At 38.5% G+C, this 17,238-nt stretch overlaps 2 pseudogenes; one reads left to right on the top strand and one right to left on the bottom strand.

Annotated features, from left to right (window-relative positions):
- The window catches only part of LOC118987693 (ubiquitin carboxyl-terminal hydrolase 28-like), a 66,313-nt pseudogene extending 49,302 nt beyond the window's left edge, over positions 1-17,011 (top strand).
- LOC118987839 (palmitoyltransferase ZDHHC4-like) lies at positions 14,209-15,251 on the bottom strand (annotated as a pseudogene).
- Positions 17,012-17,238: the final 227 nt, after the last annotated feature.

Here is a 17,238-nt window from a genome sequence, read left to right as displayed (position 1 = left end):
TGTCTCCTGCTTGAATTCTTTGTGTGGTGAGACAAGAACCGAGGTGGGGAAGGGAGGCCTCCGGACTCAGGTCTCTCTCCCCCCATCTGTAACAGTTATGTTTGATAGAATAAAATACTGCCGTGACTTGTCGTAAAAGGTGACCAGAAAAGGAGCTGTTCTGTTCTTTTTCTTGGATGTTTTAAAAGCATAATTTCATTTTTCTCCACAACCTCTCAAGGAAACCTCATTCGCTGCTGGTAGGAAAATACTGGTACAGCTACTATGCAAAACAGTATGGTGGTTTTTAAAAAATATTAAGAATAACAGTCACCACATGATCTGGCATTCTACCTCCTACATATCTACCAGAAAAACTCAGAAACATTTATTCACAAAGATATATGCACCCCGCCCTGGCTGGCGTAGCTCAGTGGATTGAGCATGGGCCTGTGAACCAGAGGATCGCGGTTCGATTCCCAGTCAGGGCACATGCCTGGGTTGCAGGCGGGTTCCCTGCAGGCCAACTCCCAGCAGGGGACCCACGAAAGGCAACCATACATTGATGTTTCTCTCTATCTCCTTCCCCTCTAAAGATAAATAAATAAAATTTAAAAAATAAAAAAATATATATGCACCCCTATGTTTATGGCAGGATTATTCACCATGGCCAAGACATGGAGACAACCAAAGTGTCCTTCTATAGAAAACTGGATATAGTCCTGGCTGGTGTGGCTCAGTGGATTGAGTGTCGGCCTGTGAACCAAAGGGTCACTGGTTCAGGTCCTAGTCAGGGCACAGGCCTGAGTTGAGGACCAGGTCCCCAACAGGGAATGTGCAAGAGACGACCCCATATTAATGTTTCTCTTTCTCTCTTTCTCCCTCCCTTCTCCTCTGTCAAAAAAAATAAATCTTAAATGAAAGATAAAAATAAATAAAATCTGCATATATATTTATTTGTGTATGTGTGTGTGTATAATGTGCGTGTATACACACACCCACATAATGAAATGCTACTTAGCTGTAAGAAAATATGAAATACTGCCCTTTGTGACAACGTGGATGAACCTTGAGAATATTGTGCTGAGTGAAGTCAGTCAGAAAAATAAAGAACCATATAATTTCACTCATATGTGGGATTTTAAACCGAAATTCATAGACACAAACAGTATGGTGGTTACCAGAGGAAAGAGGGATGAAGGGGTAATAAAGGGTAAAGGGACCAAATACATGGCAATAGAAGAGGACTTAGGGTGGTGGGCACCTAATGCAACCTATATAACATGTATCACAGACATGTAAAATTGAAACCTATATAATCTTGTTAACCAATGTCACCCCAACAAATTTATTTAAAAACAAATTTAATTTTAATATACTTTTTAAAAGTGAAATAAATGATCTCTCTCTATACCGACCCCAGGGAATAACAAAGCTCCATAGTTGGAGACCTCAGAATTTGTGATAAATATCATTTACTCAAAGTAAAGGCCAGATTTCTTATGGAAGACACAGATTTTCTCAATGAGCCTATTATTATCTGCTGATATATACACCACTTGGCCATTAATATTTTGGGAGGAAAATCATGTTTGTAGTTGAGAATGTTGGTTATTTTAAGAAAAACAAACCAATATACTTCATTAGCTCTAGTTTACCCCTTCCCCAAATGGTGAAAAGTGCATAATTAATATTTATATATAACATTCTTTATATATAATACCCTTTATATATTTTGCTTGTCTGACTTATCTGATTATACAATGTTGATTAAAATAAATTATAGCCAGTGGCTCAGTTGGTTAAAGCACTGTCCCATACACCAGAAAGATTGCAGGTTCCATCCCTGGTCAGGGCATATACTTGGGTTATGGGTTTGATCCCCAGTCAGGGTACATATAGGAGGAAGATAGATGTTTCTTTCTCTTTTTCTCTCTCTCTCCTCTCCCAACTCTCTCTCTCCCTTCTCCCTGCCTACCTCTTTCCCTAAAATCAATAAATACATCCTCAGGTGAGGATTAAAAAAGAGAAAGACGATTGTTGGCATGTTTATTTCCTGCTTTTAGGCATTAAAAGGATCAGCACATAGAATGTTGTTGAAAGTTGTTTTCAGTTTCTATATTTTTCCTATTAAAGACACACCATTCTATGTTTCCTAAATGTGTGTGTTGTGTGTATATATACACATACACATATATAAGTGCTATTTTCAATATCTTTTCTAAATCTATTAAAATTACACTATAGCCTTTCCCTTTAATCTGATAGTATATTAGAGTAATTTTCTAAGGGTACCACACCTGTATTCCTAGTATTTAATTTGGATATGATATATCTTCTTCATAGGATGATGGATTGTGCCCTATAATTTAAGATTTGTCCTGTAATTTTATTGCCTTAATATTTTGAAATTAAACTTGAATAGTCTGACACAATTATTTGAGAAAAAGTGTTTTATTTCTATCTTCAAGAAAAAAAAATCAAAATTAAAGACATTAATTCCCTGAAAACATATTTAAAAACATTTCTATCTGGAGGGTTTATTTTTTCTTAATTAATCAAAAACCAGATAAAGACCTTAGAAGAGAAGAAAGCTACTAATAATTATCTCATTAACACAGAATAAAAACTTCTTAACTAAATATTAGCAAATCGAGTCTAACAATATATGAAAAGAATTATACACCACAGCCCAGGGGGATTTATTCCAGGCATGTAAACCTGGTTAAACATTCAGTTGTAAATTAATATAATCCTTCATTTTTAAAAAGCTAAAAAAGAAAAACTGTGTAATTATAGCAATAGATGCAGAAAATGAATTGGACAAAATGCAACACACTTTTATGATAAAACCCTTGGCAAATTAGGAATACCAAAAAAACCTTCTCAAGTTTCTGAGTTTTTAAAAATATAGAAAAGTCCTACAATGAACATTATATTTCATAATGAGAAACTGTATTCTTTTCCTTAATTCAGTACAAATCTCCTTTCACCTCTCCTATTCACTATTGTACTAGGAGTCTAGCTAATGTATAAACAAGAAAAATAAAAGAAATACAGTTTCAAAACAAATAAATAAAATTGTCTTTATTCACAGATAAGATAATTATCCCTGAAGAAAATCCCAAAGAACTGAGGAAAAAATTTTCTTGAATTTATAAGCAGTTATCACAAGGTTGCATGATATGAGGTTAATATACAAAAGTCAACTGTTTTCCTATATACCAATCATTATCTATTTGAATTTGAAATTTAAAACATAATAATATATATATAGTAATATCAAGAAAGTGAAGTGCTTAGGTATAACTGTAACAAAACATATACAGGACCTATATGAAGAAAACTCTAACATTATGATGAAAAAAAAAATGTGGCAGGGGAGTACAATGGGGAAAAGGTATGGCAACTGTGACTGAACAACAATAAAAAATGTAAGAAGATATAAATAAATGGAGAACTATTACATGTTCATAGATAGGAAGACTCAGTATTTTGAAGATGTCAATTCTTCCCAGTTTGATATATATATAAACTTATAAACTCCTAACGAGTTATATAAATCTCGACAAACTGTTTCTAAGGTTTACATCCAAAGGTAAAAGACTCAAAACAGCCAAATACCACTGAAAAAGAACAAGTTTCGAGGACTGGCAAAACCAATTACAAAGCTTAATGTAAAAGTACCGTGATGAACATAGCATCATATTAAGTATAAGCCTGCAAACCTCACAGTTTACATAAGTCAAACAATTATGCTGTACTTCTTAAAGTTATAGTGTTGTATGCCATTATCTCAATAAAACTAGAAATAAAAGAAAATATTTACTTCTCCCAAAGTTGAGATGGGCCAATTAAATGAAATAGAGAGCTCCAAAATAGACCCATGCAAGTAAAATCAATTTATTTTCAATAAAGGAACAAAGAAAACCCAGTGGGGAAAAAATAGGCTTAAAACAAATGTTACTGAAAAAAAATTGGATGTCTAAATACCCAAAAATACTAACCTAAAAATACACCTTACACCTACTGGGGAAGGTCATCAAGAAGACCACCCACTTACCTGTGAGCTGGACCAGGCAACTGGAAGTTCTATAATCCCTCCCCTGTGCTTTGGATATGTGCTCTTCCCCATGGCAGAACCTGCCCAAGGACAGAGCTGAGATACAATACTGTAGTGATGAAACCATGGTGGCTGGGTATGTGATTGAAACCAGTAAAAGCTTCTATACAAACTTTTAAGATTTGGCAGGTGGATGTGAAAAACTGTTTGTCTTGTGGCCACCCAAGACAAGCCTCATAAGTAAGTTCTTTACATATTAAGACTGCTATCTACCAAGCTGAAGCATTCTACCTTTTTATTTGGTGTCTCTCTGCACTCTAAATATGGGACCAGGCCAATTTCAGATTCTACCAAGGAAGTTCCAGAGGAGGCTGTGACCCAACAACACCTTTTCCAAAAATTAACTCAAAAATGGGTCACAGGCTTATGTGTAAAATGCAAAGCTATTGAACTTCTAGAAGATAACATTGGAGTCAATATAGGTGACCTTAAATTTGCTGACTTGTTTTAAGATATAATACCAAAGGAAAATCTATGAAAAATACAGGTTGACAAGTTAGACTTCATTAAAATTAAGGATACATGTTCTGAAAAAGGTACTTTTAAGGAAATAGAAAGACAAGCCAAAAACTGGGAGAAAATATTTGCAAACCCATGTCTAATGAAGGACTTATATCTAAAATATACAATGAACTGGTTAAATGCAACAATTTAAAAATGCATAGGCAAAAGATTCTAATAGATAATTCATCAGAGAAGATATATAGATGTCCAATATCCATATGAAAAGATACTGAACATCATAGATCATTAGTAAAATGCAAATTAAAATAACAATAAGATACCACTATGTACTCATCAGGATGGCAAAATTTTTTAAAAATACCTAATAATACCAAATGCTGGTGAGAATGTGGAGCAAGAGATTTATTGCTAATGAGAATGTTAATGACAGAGCCACTTTGAAAAATAGTTTGACAGTTTTTCACAAAGCTAAGCAATTTTACCATACAATTTAGCAATATTTTTCCTACATACTTACATAAATGAGTTGAAAAGCTGTATCCAAGAGACTATGAACAAAATATAGTGGCTTTACTCATAATTGTAGAAAATCAAAAGCCAATAAGATGGCCTTCATAGGTGGATGGATAAACAAACAGCTATTTGTATAATAGAACATTATTCCACAATAAAAGGAAATGATCTCTCAAGCCAAAAGAGATATGAAAGATTCTTAAATATATATTTATAAGTAAAAGAAGACAGTCTGCAAAGAATTATTATTCCCACCAAATGGCATTCTGGAAAAGACAAAACTATGGAGACAGTAAAAAAAATGATGTTTGACGTGATTTCCTGGATGGGGAAAAGGGATGATGAACATGTTGAGTACAGAGTACTTTATGGCCATGAAATTATTCTGTATAATGCTGTAGTGGTGGCCACATTATACTATACATTTGTCAGAAGCCATAGAACCATTCAATACAAAAAGTGAACCTTACGGGAACCATGGTCATTAGTCAATAATATATAAAATTGGTTTATTAATTATAACAAAAGTATCACACTAATACAAGATGATATTAATGGGAAATCTTTGTGTAAAAAAGTTAAGAAAGTTAAAATAAAAACTCACTACATTATCTTTTTTCCTGTAAATCTAAAACTGTTCAAAAATAAAGTCTGTTAATTAAAAGGGTTAGAAAACTTGAGATTAAATTTCTTTTTGTCAGTATAATATCATCTATTCTGTATGTGTGAAATAGTCTTGGAACACAAGATGTTTTCTCTGAAGTGACTCAACATGTAGCTTTTAAGCCCTGTCAATATCCTACATCAATAAAAATTAGCACAACACTAGATAAATTAATTTTTATTATATTGGAGAGAAAAATTATATAATTAAAGTCTTTCTACTGAGGTTTCCCATTAGATTAAGTCACAGTACTATAACATTTCATGATTAGTGACATATCTATATCTAGAGGAAATAGTTGCTTCCTTAGCAATTGATCGATAATTTACTTAATTAAAAATCTTCAGTCCCAATAGGCCACATTTTCTATATTCATTAATGTAATTCTCTATCACCATATTTACTTTGTGTGTGAATTACTTCAATAAAAATATTATTTAAGTTTATACAGGTGAGAAACTAACTGGCTTCTATTGGCTTGTATAATCCAGAAGTTGTATATGATGTTTTCATTTTAGATACTTTTTTCTAGAAACTTCTCTAAGAATCTGACAGATTGTCACTTTTACTTTTATAGGAAAGAAAATTTAATCTCAAACAAGTAAATGTAGGAGGTGGTAACATTGAGCTTTATATCAAGTTCCCTCAGAAACAAACAAAATAAGGACTTCACCAAGATGGAGGCATAGGTGGAAACACTGTGCCTTCTCCCACAACGAAGTTTGAATACAACAAAGGTTTGGAGAAACAAAGACACAACCAAAGGACAGAAAATTGAATTATACGGAAGTCCGACTACATCTAGCCATTCAACGGGACGGTAAGAGGGGCGGAGCAAGCAGCGGAGCAGGGTCGGGCAGGACAGGGCCCCCGACCCAGGCTCGCAGGCAGACGGGAACCAGTTGGGGTGGGGGGCAGATCGCGGGCGCATATTCGCGCACAGTGAGACAGACCACGCAGGCCCCAGGGGGCGAGGGCTGACGGCGGTGGCACACTCGTGTGCAGTGGGACGAAATGCGTGGGCCCGGTGACGGCAGCAACTGCGGCACCGGTGAGGGCCGTGGTGGCAGGCAGCGGACAGGATGCCATAGTCCCTCTTTGACCCCGCCCCCACATACAGCGTCACAACCCAGCGACTTAGTTGCCCTGTTCTAGTGAACACTTTAGGGCTCTGATCCTGCTATGGAACAGGCACGAACAACCCGAAAGATGGCGCAAGAAGAACTCAAAGTCCCAGAGCCAATAACTCTAAGCGACCAAGAAATTGCCAGCCTCTCAGAAGCACAATTCAGGACACTATTTATCAGGATGCTCACAGAACTGGTAGATTATAGTCACAAATTAGAGGAACAAAGTCACAAATTAGAGGAACATATGAAGGCTAAACTAATTGAAATGAAGGGAGATGCACAGGAAACCAATAGTGATGGAAAGGAAACTGGGACTCAAATCAATGGAATGGACCAGAAGGAAGAACAAAACATCCCACCAGAAAGGAATGAAGAAATGAGAATTCAAAAAAATGAGGAGAGGCTTAGGAACCTCCAGGACATCTTTAAACGTTCCAACATCCGGATTATAGGGGTACCAGAAGGGGGAAAGAAACAGCCACGAGTGGAAAACTTATTTGAACAAATAATAAAGGAGAACTTCCCCAGTCTGGCAAAGGAAATAGACTTCCAGGAAATCCAGGAAGCTCAGAGAGTGCCAAAGAAGTTGGACCCAAGAAGGAACACACCAAGGCACATCATAATTACATTAGCCAAGACCAAAATGAAGGAGAGAATCCTAGAAGCAGCAAGGGATAAGGGGACAGTCACCTACAAAGGAGTACCCATCAGACTGTCAGCGGATTTCTCAAAAGAGACCTTACAGGCAAGAAGGGGCTGGAAAGAAGTATTCCAAGTCATGAAATCCAAAGACCTACAGCCAAGATTGCTTTATCCAGCAAAACTTTCATTTAGAATGGAAGGACAGATAAAGTGCTTCTCAGATAAGGTCAAGTTCAAGGAGTTCATCATCACCAAGCCCTTATTATATGAAATGCTAAAGGGACTTATATAAGAAAAAGAAGATGAAAAAGATGAACAGTGAAAGGACAGCAAACACACAGGTATTAACAACCACACCTAAAACCAAAGCAAACCAAGAGGACAGCTAGATCAGGAGTGGAACCATAGAAATGAAGAACACACGGAGGGTTAGAAATAGGGGGGTGGGCGGGGGAGAACGGGGGAGAAGGCACAGAAAATAGCATAGATGGTAGGTAGAAAATAGATAGGGGGGAGGGCGAGAATAGTGGGGGAAATATAGAATCCAAAGAACTTGAGACACGTGGTTATAAACTAAGGGGGGGAGAATGGTGGGGGAGGGAGGGTGCAGGTGGAGAGGAATGAAGGGGGGGAATAGAACTGTAATGGTATAATCAATAAAATATATTTTTTTAAAAAGAAACAAAATAATCTCGAACATTTTCATTGCATTGTGATACCCTTTTCTTTAAAGGTGAAGAGAAATCTGTACAATTATAGTATTTCTCAGGTTAAATTTTACAATATGATTCAAGACAGCTGAAAATATCTCCAAAAGAAATTCTGACAGCATTATCTAAAATGACTTCCATGAGAAAAACAAGGATACCTAGAGAAATTGACTCATTTGCACAAAATATTCTTCAATTTTTCACATTTTAAACAGTCTTCTACAATAGACAAATAGGAAACTTGATAATAAAAAGTAATAAAAGTAGGTACAGTGGAGCTGAAGAAATGATGTGAAGACTAAAAACCCAAATAAATAGAGCTTGTGAATACATTACTATAATAAAAGAAGAAAGAGAAACAAGTGAAGGAAAAGATTGTTGTGTACATGTGTTGGGAAGACCTGCTCTTTTTTTTTAATCTCTCTTTTTTTAAAAAAAGTACTAACTAAACATCAATAATGATTAATAATAATAATAATAATAATAATAATAATACCTTTCAAAAACCAGTGCTAGGTAGAAATATTACAGGCAACCCTCCCACCAGAACTGGGGGAGGGGCAGGGAAGCGCCCAGGACCACACACAAGCAGCAGCCACAGTGTGGCCACCGAACCGAAGTACATTGACCAATCAGAACAATGACCACAGCTATTTACGGCATGCAGGGGATTCTGCAGGCAGCCTTTAAAAGCAGAGAGCGAGGAAACACTACTCTTTTCCTCCTCTTTCCCCACTGTAGGACTGGTGTTCCTGGGCCTTGGGCCTTGAGGACCACGTGGTACCAGAACATTCTCAGAGTGCTCCAGGGCCTGCCTGAAGTGCAATGGGAGCCAGTCTGGCAAGGAGGCCAGTGAGGTCTGGAAGCAGCACACGTGGGTGAAAAGCCACATGCTTTCGAATAGGAAGCCACGGCAGCTCTCATCACAGCAGCCGCTGCCCACCACCCAGGTGCTCCTCCAGTGGGGGCCAGTCAGCCACAGCAGTCCCTGCTGTTGCTGCTGCTCCACGCATTGTAGCCAGAGCAGGTACTTGGACACACCACACCATCAAGTGGGACTGGGCTTAGTGGACCTGTTGGTGCTGGTCTTGGAAGCCATGTAGCCGGGTGATGAGCCCCATGCTCTTCCCTTGCATGGGAAGTCACAGTGCCACTGGCAACTGGGACTGTGCTACACAGATGCTACCTGACTAAGCTCACAGGTGCACCAGAGAGCACCACCAGCAGAGGGAGAGTGCAGCTCCCTGAGTAGGACACCTGAATGCACAGATTACGAAGGATACTTGAACCAGACAGCTACAGGAAAAAAGCCAAGCCACCTACATTTCTTAAAGAATGGTGCCTTTGAGGCGGAAAAGCGGTTCCTGGTGCAACCTTCAGCTGAGCTGGCAGAGGGGGCCAGGGTTATTTTGGAGGGATGTCTTAGAGGAAGTGGACTTTGAGGGAGAGACCTGCTGTAATTTCAAACTGCATATACCTTAAATACAAGATTCCTTTTCCTTTATACCAAACTCTGTCTCCAGAGTTTTTGCCTATTGGCAGTGAGCGGTAGGGCCCCACTGGTTGTTTGGTTACAATAATGGCGTCCAAAATGGGGCACTAGCTGCTCAAGGCAGCTTGACCTCCCCACCCTGCCCCCTGCCAGCCCCACCCTCAAGCAGTTGGCCTGTGGAGCTTCCTAGTTGCTGAGATTTTTTTCTCTTCACAACCACTAGAGGTGTCAATCACTTACACACACCCTGCAGGTGGAAAGAAAAGTGGTCTGGAAAGGCAACAGACTCCAGGAAGGAAAAAGGATCACCTGAGCTTCAGGGCTGTAAACCAGGGTCCAGGAGAGAGCTGGCGAAGGTTTGGGGGAGGCCATTGCTTGTGGATCACTGTGAGATTGATTGGCAGGACACTTGCCAGTGAGCACTAGTTTAGAATAATGGAGTTGAGACGAGCTGTGTTTATATATTCCCAGTTTGCCTGGGGCCTCATTGTGTTCATACTTACAGGTCTGCACATCCAGACAACCAGGAGCTGTTGTGCTTTGGCTCCTGGAAGGAGTCTACAGGGTCAGATTTTATAGGAATTGATTTATTTTGCAACAGTGTTTGGCTGATGTATATTTTAGATTGCAGGGCAAAATGGCCCCTAAATGGTTCCCTAGATTACTGTACCATCATGCAATTGAACCTATATTGCCAAAAGTTAGCCAAATGGGTCAAGATCCTTACACTAAGGCATTAATTTTGTTGCATAATAAGGTTTCACCAGAGACATGGAATTGCTTGATGGTGCACAGAAGGGAAGTCGCCTCAACTCACCCCCCCCCCCCAACAGTAAGACAAGGGAAAACCACAGCAATGCTCTGAACCCAGGGGATACAAGATTGTAGCAGGAAGACCTTTTTCCTGGCCTCCTGTAAGGCTGGGCTGGTGGCTCTAGGACAAGGCTGCAGAGCTCCAGCAAGACAATGTGGCTGGAGCAGCTGATCGCCATGACTCGGGCTGACAAATGCTGTTAAATTAGCTGGAAGAAATCCTGGGCTTTCAGGATGCTTCTTTCCTTCATGAAGCTCTGAAGCTGCTCAATGGTGACATCACTCTGACAGTCAGTCTTCTCACTAATAATAGAATTAAGGAGCCCAGTCAAGAGACTTTTGCTATAGAACCACCTGAAGTAGAAGGGAGTGCTGCCAACAAAAAAGTATTAGCAAAAGTAATAGGCCTTACTCATGAAAACAAAGATGACCATCAGGCTGCCATTGCTATGAGTCTACTGAAATCCTCCAAATTTTAGACTGGTGGGAGAAACATTAATAGAATACACAAGGCAACCCCTGCAGAAACTGAACATTCAAAAAGAAACACGGTAAAGTCTGGGGAGAAAATCCCAATCCCAATGACTGGAGGTGAGTTTGTGGTTGGCCAGTTGGGATGAAAAATTTTGGCAATATATGTTGGATTAGTGCTGTCATTCAGTCTCTCTTTCAAATGCCTGAACTTCAAAGACTTGTCCTCAGCTATGGTCTGCCACAGAACGTATTTGAGAGTTGTCCAAGGCAAACAGAAAAAAGAAATATCATGTTTATGTGGGAGATTTAATATTTGTTTGCTCGAATGATAAGATCAAATCACAGATTTGTTGACCTTTCAGCAGCCTTGGATCTCATAAAGGGAACATTCCAATCACCTAAGGAACAGCTGCAAGATGTGAGTGAATTTACACAAAAGTCCCTGGACTGGTTAGAGGATATGTTTCAGCTGACTGTTCTTGCTAACAGCAATCATAGGAACAAATCTAAAAATCCAATGGTGTGGCTATTCTATGGTACTTTCCTCACTGAAGGGATTTGTGAAGGAAAGTCCTTTTTTAAACAGTAAAACCTTTGGCCAGCATCCCCTTCATGTAAATAGTTATTGCAACTTAGACAAATGTTTGGAAGGAGCCATGGTGGAGGATGACATTGAGTTGCTTCCTTCCAGTCATTCAATGAAGTATGGACAGGAATGTTGGTTTACAAAACTACCCCCAGTGTTGAATTTTGAACTCTCCTAATAGATTTGAGAAAAAAATTCCTAATACGCTGGAATGTCCTGGGATCATTTATATGGACATGTACAGAAAGGGAGAGTTTGCTCAAAGTAGAAGGGTGTATTTGGAAGTTGAAGGAGGAAGTGAAAGTCCTACAGCAAAATCTGGGAAAGTGTGTAATTGAATTTGCTAGTACAAAACCTGCCCCAGAAAGCTCTATGTCTCAAAGTGGTACATGCATGACATTACCACTTTCTCCATTATGCTGACCTGACCTGACATCTAAGGAAAGTATAAGTAAAGAAAGCTCCTCTCAGGATGTCGAAAGTATTGACATCACAGCAATGAATTAGCCACTTACATCCTCCCAGTTTTCTATGGAAATGTCTGCATGCCCCACTCCTCACACAGTTATAGATGAGGAGATAAACTTTGTTAAAGAATTGTCTTCAGAGGCAGAGGAATGAGATTGAACAAGATATACAAGATTTAAAGAATTGTATTGCTAGCACTACCCAAATTATTAACACTGTGGAGGTCACAGTCAAAAAATTTACAGCATAGGTTGCGTGTATCCGAGAGATATATGCATTACTAGTGTGAGCTGAAATGCAAACAAAATTTAAAACATTGCAAATTAGCATTTATTATGTTTATATAATATATATGATTTTTTATTTGTTTTCAGTTACAGTATAAAATTATTAAACAGAAATGTAAAAACACAAAGAATAACAGTTTTTCTTTTCAAATAATGGAGACATGGATATTGCTAAAAAATACTTCCAAATGTCTTTAACATTAATTAATCAGAATCTTAAATAGTTGGCTTTGCAAAATATTTGTAACAGCCATCACAAACAACACATATCAAATATTTTGATAAGTGATTTGTTTTGGATACATAGCATCTAACACATCTTTTTCTTTTTCTGCTTGTCAAGGGAGCTGTATCTATGTCATCGTTAGATTTTCTTTTAATTTGTGTTTGAAACTGATGAAATTTCAGGTGTGATGGCTCATATACACCTGTAGAAATTTCTTAATATCTTTTATCTGTTCTGACACTTAGTTATGAGGCTTCTAATAAATATTCTGCACTTTATTTTCACATTGCTGTTCATCATATGAATAGTCTTAGCATTTATCCTGAAATATTCATAATCCTGTGGAATGTAACCACAGGCCATCTTCTGGTGTTTCTGAGCACATTACATGTACCAGTCATTCAGCCCACACTGTCCACTCCTGAGTTCATTTGCTTGTAATAGTCTATGATGTCAGGCTTTTGTGAACCTAAATTTATGGCATCATCAAAATGCATACTTGGAAGATAAATTATGTTTGTTCCCATTTTTTGATATATGAGATACAAGTTTGTAATCTGTACCAAAAGAATATAAATTGGATATTTTAGGCACATTTTTTTAGAAGACGCAAATTCAGGGGATAGTTGAGGTTTATTCTTATAAACTGTATCTGCATATGAATGAAAGTCACTTCTTTTTCAAGTTAGAATAAGGTTTTGTCAGTGAACCAGTTATCTGCTGTAATACTATGTTCTGATGAGTAAATGTTCTGTAAGTCTCTTATTTACATCTGCTGGCTATTACTAATCAAGTAAGGGCTGCTTACCAGCATATATTTTAAGATTTTCTGTATAAAATATTTTTGACTCAACTATAGCAAAAATTTTTATACCATATTTACTAGGCTTGGATGGAATATATTGTCTAAACTCACATTTGCCTCTAAACCCAGGTAACATTTTGTCTGTTGTTACATTCTGTTACATAGAGTAACAAAATTTACAATTTTTTACAAATGCTGAGAAAATGACTTTCGCAGCTGCTAATTTGTTCACTTTCCAGTGTTCTAAGCAGGTAAGTTTCTCACCAAACCTGATACAATTATGAATAAATCTAAATCTCCATAAAGATATTATAATTCTAGAAGTTCAATCCCACTACCATTTGTAGCCCATAAATCCTGCAAATTTAGCCGATTGCTGCAATACAAACCAGCTAAATTTGAGGCCTAAAAATGCTTTGAATTCAGTTTTGTCTATTTGTTTAGTATGTCTTTTTTATGAAAACCAGCTTGAGATAGATGTATGTATTTATATATTGTAAGGTTATAGTTAAAACATCATTTGTGATAAAGTAGTTCCACGTCTCAAGTTCTGCCTTGGCACTGCCAAACTAATAGAAGTTCACAAAAAATATTCTGCGGCTGTTTTCTACTTTGTCGTCTTATTGGATTTTCCCTCCATTTTGATTCTTTATTCTTTCCAAAAATACAGTCTTCATTCATCTCTAATTCATTTTCCCTCTCTTCACTAAAAATATCTTGCTTGGTGTCTGAATCTTCTGAACAAACTTTCATTAATCTTCATATTCTAAATCACTTTTTGCATAAATAAATGTACTCTACATCTAAAAGGCTGTAACACTCTTTCCATTCTCATTTCTTCTTTTTCTCATAATGTGCAGCGATGGGTAGAAAGATCTCTTCAAGTTTCTCCAAAGCCCATGGGAGTGAATGTTCGGGTAGACCTGGGGCTCTGCTGATGGGGCCTCTGCCTGGTCCCCCTGAGTGAGAGTGATGCTCTTACTGAGCCTGGTCACCTCTGTACCACTCATTTGTAGTCTGGTTGGTGGCAGCCAGGTATACAGCAAAGCACAGGAAGCCTGACAGGAGGAAGCTCAGCACCATGACAAGGCCTAGCAAAGAGGCAATCCTTGGGAAGATCAGGAACAGGTACTGAATAAGAATGACAGTGTCGATAACCTGGGAGTGTCCAAGGTCACCACCAACATAAGTCTCCAGATACAGGTCTGACAATATCACCAACCAGACCAGAAACACAGTGCTCACAGGGGCTGTAGTGGCAGCTGACACTGTCCATATCAGGAGGTAGATGAGGAAATACCTGGCATTCCAGGCCTCAGTGCAGCTGTTCACCCAAACACAGTGATGGCCAAACTACTGCACACATTGGTTACACACTGCAGTGTTCACATCGTGCTGGTTTCCTCAAGTCACAAGCAGAACACATCAATTTCTTTAGGAACATGGCTTCATTGAATTCATAAGCTTTAATAACTAATCATTTGTTGGTTTTTCTTATGGTACCAGGGTCAGTTACACAACTTACGGTGAAAAACACCAGGTTTACAATCAGCAGCAGAGAGGGCAGAAGAAGGCAACAAAAGGAGATGTCCAGCTCTTGGCAGGAGCCAAATATTTCCCAGATGTGTTCAGTATAAACCATTCCTTTCGAGATGAGGTGCAGGATAATGAATGCAGAGTTTTGTGTGTGAAGGAGATACTGAAGCAAACTTAGCATGGCTCTCTGAAAGCATTCTGGAATTATACAGGAAAATATCTGTGCACCTCCCCTGACCAGGCCTCTCAGGTAGTGGGTGTCTGAGCAGATGTAAATCGTAGCAACCACCAACCAGCACTAAAGCCAAGTAGAATGAGAAGAGAACCAGAAAATTCATCTGAGGGATATTTCTCTTTTTTGGGATAATTTTAGGCAAGCAGCTTTGTCATTCCTCCTGCCAGCATTCACAAGGATGTCCGACCACATCTCCTCTCGTGTAGAGGCATGCACCTGAAACAACAGGTGACAGCCAAGGCTGCAGGAGACATAGTTCTTCCAGGAGGCTGAATCTGGCTCCCAGGGCTACCAATAGCCAGACGCATCACACCGGTGCCTCCAGCTAAATCACTTTTATTTTCACATTTGACTCTATCATTTTCATCCTTGGACTTCAGTAGCATTCACTGAAGTTCTCCAACGACTCTTGGATTGTCAGATCAATATATTTTTCTAGTCATTTTCAATGGTAAATGAAAAAAAAACCACAATACTGACTTCAAAGTTTGAGGGGGAAAAATAAACTATACCAAACTGACTTCAGAGTTTGTGATATCTCCTAGATACAATTTGCTATCAACTATCACACAGCCATATGAAACATTTGTTATAACCAAACTACCAGCTTAAATGTTATGGCTTAACATTAGTTATGTACAAACATTCAGCTTAATCATGGCCTTGAACCTATGGACCTGATATATACAACAATATTTAAGAAAAGAGTTGTTTGTCAAACAAGCAAGCAAAATATGACCAATGACACTCAAATACGGAGCAGGCTGACAGGGTCCAGAGAGGAGAGCAGAGAGAATCATAGGGGAAAAGGGGAGGGACTCACATGAATAAATATAAAGAACACATGGACAATAATTAAGGTAGGGAGAGGAAATGAGAGGGAGGTGGGGAGCACTGAGGGGGTGGCAGGGCAGGGAATATAAAACAGAAAACTGTACTTGAATAAGAATTAAATTTTAAAAAATTTTTAAAAATAAATAAAACCATCTTAACATCTCAAAAAAAATAAAGAACTTGAGACACGTGGTCATAAACTAAAGGGGGGAATGGTGGGGGAGGGGGTGTGCAGGGTGGAGGGGAACCAAGGAGGAATAGAACAACTGTAATGGTATAATCAATAAAATATATTTTTTTAAAAAAAGAGTTGTTTGTATCTCTCAGATCAACCATAACCTCTCTATGGTTAAGTAGATGTACTGTGATCCTCTCCTTTGTCAAGTACCTTATCACTCGTGTGAAGTTCTTGTTCATGAAGGACAAAAAAATGCTGGACACTACTGGACCTATATCAGTAATCGACCCTGACAAGTCTGGCTCAAGTACAATAACATCTCGGTTACTGAATCTTTCTAGGAAGAACTTAAAGGAGATTCTATAGAAGCCGGAGAAATATTATTGCTTAATGTCTAATATACATTAACAACAAGCCACCCCGCTTTAATGCAGAGGCGGCCCCTAAGTGAATCAGATCAGATGCTAGGAGAATTGTGAGCCTCATCTGGTGAACTCAAGCTTTACATTCAGTGAAATAATGGAGATTTGAACAGGAAGTAGAGGAGTGGGGAGAAGAGCAGTCTTGTAAGATCCTCCAGTGGAATCCTCCGCCAGCTGAACATCAAAGGATTTCGCTACATCACAAGAGCCTTCTGTAGCCTCTCCTCATGGGGTTCACTGCTAGTCATCTGGACATGCTGTGATTGTTAAGGAGCCGACTGCCCAGGCCACTGCAAAGGCAGCCCGTGCCTATGGGAAGAGTGGTGTGGAGGCAGCTGGAGTGAGGTGTTCCACGGAAAACACTCCAGGCTCTATGGGCAAAAAATGGGACCAAAGAGCCTGTGCTGCAAGAAGTTAAAGGCGGTCTGAGGATTTTCAAAGTTTTTACATATGTTTTTATGTATCGTTGTATATGTGTTAGTTCCTTAACCGTATTTCCAATCCATCCACTTTCTTACTTGAACCTGAGAAATGGGAGCATCTTGTCTCACATTTATCAGTTGTTCATATATTTGTATATTGTTTTCAAATTGTAAACAAATTTAAATGTTTGTATGGCAAAAAAAGTAAAGTAAGTTTATGTAGGGAAATGCATT

This window comes from Sturnira hondurensis, unplaced genomic scaffold (assembly GCF_014824575.4).
Source record: "Sturnira hondurensis isolate 20B ecotype Veracruz unplaced genomic scaffold, ASM1482457v3 Scaffold0005329, whole genome shotgun sequence".
In the NCBI taxonomy this organism is placed as follows: Eukaryota; Metazoa; Chordata; class Mammalia; order Chiroptera; family Phyllostomidae; genus Sturnira; species Sturnira hondurensis.
The sequence above is the reverse complement of the archived record's forward strand: the minus strand, read 5'-3'. Positions and strand labels throughout refer to the sequence as shown.